This window comes from Girardinichthys multiradiatus, chromosome 9, assembly GCF_021462225.1.
Source record: "Girardinichthys multiradiatus isolate DD_20200921_A chromosome 9, DD_fGirMul_XY1, whole genome shotgun sequence".
Classification (NCBI taxonomy): Eukaryota; Metazoa; Chordata; class Actinopteri; order Cyprinodontiformes; family Goodeidae; genus Girardinichthys; species Girardinichthys multiradiatus.
This window is the reverse complement of record NC_061802.1, coordinates 40,517,114-40,526,536: the sequence shown is the minus strand read 5'-3', so window position 1 is coordinate 40,526,536 and position 9,423 is coordinate 40,517,114. Positions and strand designations below refer to the sequence as shown.

At 40.1% G+C, this 9,423-nt stretch overlaps 1 long non-coding RNA gene across 1 annotated transcript; it reads left to right on the top strand.

Annotated features, from left to right (window-relative positions):
- The first annotated feature begins 415 nt into the window (after positions 1 to 415).
- LOC124873545 lies at positions 416 to 9,423 on the top strand. Its single transcript, XR_007039567.1, has 3 exons — positions 416 to 487; positions 7,747 to 7,945; positions 8,595 to 9,423. It is a non-coding gene; the product is annotated as an uncharacterized LOC124873545 (long non-coding RNA).

The following is a 9,423-nucleotide window of genomic DNA, read 5'->3' as shown; positions in this document are numbered from 1 at the left end:
AGAATAGATGACATTTTGAGCTCTCAGGTCTCATGCACATGTTTTTATTTTTACCCTCAGACTTCTTGGGAGCCATCTGTTTAAAGATTTAAAGAATATCTTGCTCTTGTCAGGCTGAGAGAGTCAAGTAACTTGACCAACAGCTATAACAAAAGCACTGAGTAATTGTATATCTTAATCTGGGGTGGATGGTGGGGGTGGGGGGGTGGGGGGAGGGAGTCAGAAACCAAGACACAACTGGCAAAAGAAATTAGTTTAAAGACCAGATAATGTTCATGGGCGTGATGATATGTGCAGAGTTTGTGCATGCACATCTGACCCGCTGTGTTCCCATTCGGCTGATTGAAGAATTTAGCAATTTCCTGATGTTTTGCCTGCAAACAGCCTCTGCTGCACATACTTGTGGGCTGTTTAGAGAACAGTCTGTTCTTGGCATCATGTCTCAGTTCTGACAGTCATAAAGTGAACAGAGGATTGGAAGAAAAGGGTGAGTAGATCTGACTGCTCATTCAAAAGAATCGGCTTAACTTAAATGACTTTTATTTACAATTAAATGCATTTCCTACAAAAATAGTTTAATAAGAGCTCTAAAGTAGGAAAATCGGTGTACAACAACCTCCATGAAATGTGTTGTTCCAAAGAATATTTTAAGGTTTCATGCTTGGGTCTTAAAGTCTTCCTGCTCTCCCATCTCCTTGTTGATAATTGCCGTTCTTAGGCAGATGGCAGTTTTTAGAAAAAAGCCAAGTTCTGCTACAGAATGCCTCCCTTAAGACTTCTCCCCGAATTTCTGAGAAAGCCTCTGAATAGATCCCGACAAGCCATTACTGTTCTCCACTTTCTCCTGTTTATTTCTATTTACAGCAGTTAATACAATTATTCCCAGTCGTGACCTATTTAAGCAGAGCATGCTACGAGCCATTAGCATTCAGAGAGACTACAAAGTTACCACGTTGATGGATTTGTACAAGAAGATTGTGTTTTTACTGCATGCGTAGGTAGAGGTTCAGAGGCCTTCTGTTTATCTTCATTTAACTGATTTTCTGTTGCCATAGGAGCAGGCATCTTTTTTTTCCTCCCTTGAAAGTGCAGCACTTCAGAGCGCACTGTCTGGATTCAGATCAACAAGAAGGTGTCAGGGGAGTAGTCCAGGATTTTACACTCATCAACGCTCCCATTACATGACTCCCAGCTCACTGTGGAGAGAATGTTTGGTATAAAACATCGTGTTTTTTTCCAGAGCCGTTCATGGTGATGTTGTAATGTGGTTTCTGGCAGATCTTTGAAACCAGCATGTATGTGCTGCTTGTTTGCACAGAACTATTGTAAAAATGAATATGTTTGAAGTGTCTTTGTCATCCTTCTTCCTTGATTTCTTCTGGAAGGTTTTCAAATCTCTATAATGTAGCATTTGATTTATGACTCCTTCATAAAAGATTTAAGAGACTTCTCTGTAAATCAAGTGGAAAAAGAAACAGCAGACTACTGTACAGACCATTTAACACCATTTTTTGTTCAGTCAAAAATCCAGAGCCTATTTTCCTCTGTAGATCAGTGGCCCCTAACCTTTTCTGTCTGAAATATTCTACATTTCTGGTACATCCAAGCAGCTTTGTTTTCTTTTGATTAGATAATTTAGCTGATTTGGCCGTTCCTCGATGGAGTCTGCTGGTTTTCCTTGAGAGAAATCTCTTCCTTACCTGCATTGCATGATCAACTGAATCTGACTAGATTGAACCAGACTGAACCAGGTTCAAATTAATGTGGACTAAATTAGATTGTATATAATGATGGTGTTGGTTGTTTATTTATACTATATAAAAAAGAAGGAAAGCAATATAGCAACAATAAGAGTGAACTCTCAACACAAATGGAAAATATTCATAACAATGTCTTTATTAGAACATAGTTTGTAATTTGTTTATTTAGTTGCAATATGTCATACAATTTACAAACTGTATTAAATAACTCTCCCAATGTATTGAATTGTAATGAAAACATTGGCTTTGTGAAGTACAAGAAACAACATGCATCTTTAATTCATAAGTAAACATTCACTCATTGGCCACTTTGTTAATTGTGCACCTGTTGAATGGCCTATTAACACCAGCCAAACAAATGCCAGCAGCTTCATACATTTAGAGATTTAGACATAATGATGATGACTCATTTAATCACAAACTGAACTTCAGAATGGAGAGGAAAGATGGTTTCAGTAACTTTAAACATGGCATGATCGCTGGTGTCAGACGGGCTAGTCTGAGTATTTCAGAAACTACTGATCTGCTGGAATTTTCATGCACAACCATCTGTCAGGTTAACAGAGATTGAGCTGCAGTACTGTTGTTGGTGTCAGAACAGAACTGGCAGACTGGTCTGAGATGATATGCAGAATATATATGAACATATGAAACCTTGAAGCAGAAGGGCTACAGCAGCAGAATACCACACCAGGTGCCACTCCTGACAGCTAAGAACAGGTTTCATGAGCCTGCATTTCATGTGGATCATTCATATGTGATCAGAACTGGAATGGCCAACATGCAAACATAGATACATCCTGCCTTGTATCAATAGTTCAGACTGGTGGTGGTGATGTTGGGGATAATTTCTTGCCACACTTCAGGTTCCTTCATAAGATAGCATCATTTAAACACCACAGCTTACCTAGTTATTGTTACTGACCATATCAACACTTTTATGAACACATTGTACAAGGGCGTAACTTTGGGTCTACCACTGGGGGGCTTAAGCTCTGTGCCTTTTTATTCATGTATTGAATCATTTTGTAAAAGGAGTCAGATTCATTTAGCATTCCTGTGTTAAAAATACATTGTAATGCTTTTACTGTTTCCTGTTTTCTTTGTATTTACTCTGTTCCATGTCAGTTCAACAATTAATAAAAGGATTACTTTTTCATATTTTTTCTAACAGTACCAAATCAAATATTTTGCACTTTTAGAGCACCTTCATATTCATGAGTGCAGATTCATTGTATTTCAATTCATTTCAATGAGGAAAATGGATTGCAGATGTGAATAATTCTAGTTAAGAGCTCCATCATGGAACAGACTAAATTATAAAGTAGATGTACCACCAGGGGCATTTTTAGGGTCTTGAAACATTGGGGACCTTTGCCAGGCCCTAAATAGTTTAATTTTCATAAGACAGCAGCCCAGTTTCTAAGTAATTTAAAGTTAAACTAATATAGGGAATGTAAAAGTTATCTGCCTTGCCTGAGGTTCCTCTGAATGCAAATATTATAACTCAAACAAATAAGTTTACAATACTTTTACGTGGTTTAGATTTTTTTTTGTTAGTAGTTGAAGTGAAGGATGAAGGGAAACCGAGTTCAGGATTGATGAAAAAACATTTTACTGAAGCTGATCAAAGATTTTGTGAAATCTAGAAAAAGACTTTATCTGAATTTCTGGATAAGTTGTTCCTAAACTCAGAGAAACTATGTTTACCGTGGGTCAAATAAATGTTTCTCATCTACATAAATAAGCTTTTTAAACGTTCCTCTTATCAATGTGTTCCACTCCTGAGGCTCCATGGTCTTAACGTCTTACATTTCAAAAAAGGAGACTGGTCTACAGTTGATTTTCTTAGTCAGAACACATTTATTTATTTATTTATTTTAATTATGCTGTGAGCTTTCCAAACATTTCATTAAAATATGTTCCTTCTTTCATGGACCTGTTCTGTTTTACTGTCATCTTTACAGCCATTCATTTCACTTATGAAAAAATTTGGCCTGCCAGAAATAATAAATAAAACATTTTACAACGCAGTCTGTATTTCTCCACTGAGCATGTGAGTCATTAGTGCAGTTCTTACTAGTAAACACTTTCTGTAGAGAAAAGGGTGTTTAAAATAGAACATGGATGCATACATAGGGTGGTATGTATGTTTTAACTTGAGGAAAACTGTATCCTTGTTTAATGAGTTTATTTTATATGACATTACATATTACATGTATTATTCAGAAAAATAAAACAGTTAACTAATTAATGGTCCACCTGTGATTAACTGCTATGATTTATTTCTTATTAATACCGAACCTTTTATCTAACCACAGCTGTATGTTTAGGATCAGCCATTGATATGAAAGACAAGAGGGAGGCTTACTTTTGCACTTTCTACTATGTTTTACTGGCACCTGGAGATGTTTTTTCCAGTTTATTGAGCATCACTTGTTTCTGTCTATTTGTAGAACTGGACTGTTTGCAGCAATGAGATGCAATGTGATGATCTGAAGGGCTTTTTAGTGTTTTCAGTAACTTTAGAATTAAATACTTTGATTTTGACTGAAGTAAAAGACCAGATATTTTTTACATCATGATGCAAATCCAGCTAGAAGCTTACAGAGAGGGTTTCCTACTGCTGGCCTACTGACCTGACTCATTGAGCTATTCAGAAAACATCTGGGCTTCAGCCCCAGAGGCCCAGCTGACAGGTCTAATGACACACCTGTGTACTGCTGTACCTCGGAGCTAGCCTAAACATACCACTTGTACAGGCATGTGCAAGGGGCATAGAGTAAACAAATCATCAGCTAACTTAACAATAAATATATATTTACCTTGTTTTGATTCTTGCTCGTTTTACAAGGGGTTGTTGTCGACCAGCAGTGAACAGCAGTGAAAAATCATTATCTGTCTGCATTTTGGCGCTCTTTTTATGTTTTCAAAGTGCAACCACTCTCACCAGCAACTGCGTCAAAAGTACTGCAAATGGTCAAATGGTTAACGTTCGGTAGACAAAGCAGGTTGGGTGATACTAAGTTTTTGTCCACATGATTAAACATGTCACTATTTTGCTGGCAAATGAAAATACTCGTACTCGTCATATTCCGCTTTATCCGGGACCAGACTCAGTAGAGACGCCCAGACATCCCTCTCCCCAGACACCTCCTCCAGCTCCTCCGGGGGGAGTCCAAGGCGTTTCCAGGCCAGCCAAGAGACATAGTCCCTCCAGCAATGTCCTGGGCCGTCCCCTGGGCCTCCTCCCGAGGAAGGCATCCAGGAGGCATCCGGTATAGATGCCCGAGCCACCTCAACTGGCTCCTCTCGATGTGGAGGAGCAGCGGCTCTACTCCGAGCTCCTCCCGGATGGCCGAGCTCCTCACCCTATCTCTAAGGGAGTGCCCGGCCACCCTACGAAGGAAGCTCATTTCAGCCGCTTGTATCCGGGATCTCGTTCTTTTGGTCATGACCCAAAGTTCATGGCCATAGGTGAGGGTAGGAACGTAGACCGACTGGTAAATCGAGAGCTTTGCTTTTCGGCTCAGCTCTCTCTTCACCACAACGGACCGGCACAGTGCCCCCATTACTGTGGCAGCCGCACCGATCCATCTGTCAATCTCCCGCTCCATTCTCCCCCCCCTCGTGAACAAGACCCCGAGATACTTAAACTCCTCCACTTGAGGCAGGAACTCCCCTCCAACCTGAAGAGGACAAGCCACCCTTTTCTGGCCGAGAACCATGGCCTCAGACTTGCGAAGTCCGAGGCAAATGAAAATAAATAAATAAAATCAACAAGTTATTCATGCAAGATATTTTTGTAAATCGAAATGATGTGATTTTTTTTGATGGGTTATATTGACTGGATCAGAATTTTTGTGGGCTCATAACCTCCCTACCCTCCACAAATTACAGCTTTGACACTGGCCCGATTCAAAATATCTCAAACTGGTTTCTTTATCATGACATTGGAATCACTGTACTGCAAAGGCCTCCACCGTCTCAGTCCAATGGAGCACATTCTGGGACTTTAAAAAAAGGCATCAATTTTCTTCCACTTCACAATTTCGCACTGCTTTGTGTTGAGCTATCACAAAAATATTAACTAGACTAAACAAATTGAACTTTGTGTTTTTAACAAGACAATATGTGAAAACGTATAAGAGCTACATATCTTTTGGCAAGATGCTGTATGTTGTTGTTGACAGTAAAGGAAATACATGTGTGACACAACATGAATAAGGTTGGAAATTCAGTTAATGGACAGACATAAAGACATATTTTTTCAACAATTTTGGCTACATAATTTATCCTACGGCAGTGCCACTTGTTGATATTGGCCATATAGGCAGGACGCCATTAGAAAGGGGACACACAAGAGCCACATAAAAAAAAACATATCTGTCAGATGCACCCTAAAAATATTTTCCATTGCTTTTATGTTTGTGCAGTCAATAGGAAGTTGCAGCCCTCATATGTAGAGTAGGTGCCCCTGTTTACTGCTGCATATAGGGAAACTAGTTTATGTGCTAGTCATCCCACCCAGAATGTTAGAAAATTTCATGCACTTTGATGGACTTGCCTGGGGCCCTACTGAACCGCTAAGAACCGCTACTGTCCAGAGGTAAAATCTTAAAGGTGTTGCAATTAGATTTGATGTTTCTTATTACATTAGGTCCCAGTTATAGCCTGCTCTTAGGACTTTCCACAGCAGTTTAAAAAGATTGTTGACACCACAGAAATCCCAGTGATTCACAGTCCTTAATGCAACCACAGAGAAACCAGAGACTGACACCAGTAATATGAAAGAAGAGCATGTTGCAGATGATGTCTTCATCACTTAAAGATATAAGAAAAGGTGACGTCTTTTAAGTTTGTCATGTTGTTTCTGTGATGTGATATATCCTTTTCAACAATGCCAGTGAGTCCTTGTTGAAAAAGTGGGTCAGTGGAGCTATTTTTAGTAGCCATTGCACAACCCTTTTTGCAAACAAGCAAATGCAAAAATTCCAGATGAAACAATACCCAGCCACATTGAACAAATATTCAGAGTGAAATCAAGGTGTTCAGCTTGCTGGTAAATGGGGTAAGCTATTTATCTGGTTTCAAACTTCACCTCCCTGCTGAGATGAGAAGATACGTGAGGGTATGAAATGACTGAGAAGGTGCGGCTTTGCCTCCCGAATTGCCTTTGATAAACTGGGGGGGGACATGTAAGACTTTTGGGTCTCTCTGTTCTAAAGTGGGCTTCTGTTTCATCATCTCCCGGTCCCGGAGCCTTGCGTGGCTACCTTGTTGTAATTCCACCTCGTTTTCTCGGTTTCTCTCTCATATCGCCTTTTTATTCCCAAACACATCATTTGAAATGGAAGTGTTTTCTGCCTTCCCCTCCGTTAGAAGTGACACAGTGGGCGATGATGTGATGGAAGCGTACCGGAGACGGCATCTTCACATGTGCCAGCCTGGTTTAATGTTCTGCAATTGCGCACTAAAGTTTGTCAACTAATGGAGCAAGTGGCGTATACAGGAACAGGAGTTGGGATAATGCTAGCAAGCCCAATTTAGTTTGAAATATGAAACCAAGAAAGTGAACAAGTATTAGACAGACCTCTGCCAAGATCATATGCTGTTAATGAAGGCAGGGAAACAGTGAATCACTGCGTGCCTTGAAATCAGACTCAATGTATCACATGAGAGTGGGAATTGCCCCAACAAATGGGCAAGAGGATGGCAGTGGAGCAGAAAGGGATTTTGCAACTGAGCAGAAAATGCACTGTATTCCTGCAGGCATTGCATGACAAATCTGTGAACTCTTATTAAAGAGAGGTAGAGCATTGTTTGCAAGAATTCAGAAATGACTGTTATCACCCCAATCTAACCTTGGACAAATGAAGCGTAAGCTTTGTTAATTACGGTTTCGCACAAAAATACAAAATGATGCTGATGGTGATAGAGAATGACGGCTCTGTGCAGGTTTCTCCAGGTATGCTTCTCTCTGCAGGGATTCATGCCGGTGACACCTGAAGCACCGGGTGAGCCATGCAAAGCTTTTCGTCACCATATGGAAAATCTCTACTGCAGCTGCACAGCCCTGGGCCAAAACTTTCATCCTTCCAGATACCGTGACAGAGGTCATGTTTCCAGGAAACCCCATTTGTACTTTCACACGCAAAAATGAAACTTCTGTGATGCAATATCTGGTAAAGTATGAGTTTCTCATTCCTGTTGTACTCATGTTTTTTTTTTTTTTCTAGCTAGAAAAATGAAAGTAAGAAGGAAGTTTCTCAAAACGTCTGATAGGGTTATGTAAAAGAAAGCTGAAAATATCCTACCTTGCTCAAAGGCAGCTGTTAAGAGTAAATGTGTTACTTGCCACTGTTGATTCATCAACTTATGTCTAGCTTTCATGCTCTTGACATTGGTCCCACATATCAAGGCGATCCTTTTTCTGGCTGCTATTCAACACAAGTCACACTTGGGGCTCGAGGCGAAAGTCCTCCTCAGATGGGTCAGAAACATCAAAATTTCAGAGGAATTATACGACATCAGGTCGTTACTTCCTGCAGAGTTTCTGAGGCCTTGTGGGAGCAGTCCAGGGTGACACTGCGTGTCATCCAGAGGAGCCGTGTGCATTGGTAATGACACATGCCAGAAGGCCTTGTCTGCTTTACAGCCAGAGGTGACGTGAGGAAGATGAGACAGAATCAGGCTGGCAAAAGAAAGCAGAGCAAACAAAATACAAATAAACAGAAGTAGAATAGAATTATAACGCATTTTTTTATCAGGTGTAATGCATAAACTTCCAGACTGTTTTAATGCATGTTAAACATGTTGTAATCACCCATCTAGGACATGAATCTGCTCCCTGTGGTGTTGCTCTGCTTGTTCTGCTGCTGCCTGATCATCACTGGATCAACACTGCCACTTGGTGGCCAGAAATCTCAACCCTCTGGTAGACAGGATAGAGAATTCACGCTGCTCCGTCTATCTTCTCTACCATGTCTACAGTTTACTTCCCAGTGTCGCTGGACATCAACATTAGAAACTATTCACACATTCTTGATAAAACATACATATTTCTCTGCATTTGATTGTCTAAAGAAATTAACTCTGACATTTCGTTTTCCCTCTGAGGTCCTCTGTTCTGTTGATTTAAAGCAGTTTTAGCAGTGAGTGTTGCTGTGTTTTACTGCATATCCAGTCATTATGAAGCTAATAAAGTAAATCCACTTTATGTTATTTCATGTAATCATTCTCACTAACAGGAGCTGTTGGAGAACCTTTAAAAACATTTGAAATATGAAGTGATTGTGAGCATTTATGACATGCTACCACCAGCAACTTGATCCAGTTAACTAACTTGAAAACTTGACCTTTCTGCTTTTGTCTTCCTATACTGCAATTTTTAAAAATTAAAGGGTAAATCTGGAAATACAGTATACAATCAGCAAGACATGAATCAGTTACCGGTAATAAGGGAAAACCTACAAAGGTTTTAAAACTGCTAAAATTTTCCATCATACAATTTTTGCCTGTTTGAAGACAACGAAAGAGATACCAGAGAAAGTGATTAAGTGTCCAGGGTTTCCTCTGGCTGTGTGATGCATAAAGTAATGCAGCTCTGGCCCTCCCCCACTTTTTGCTGCACACTGCTGGTCAGCTGGCCGAAAGAAGGCAA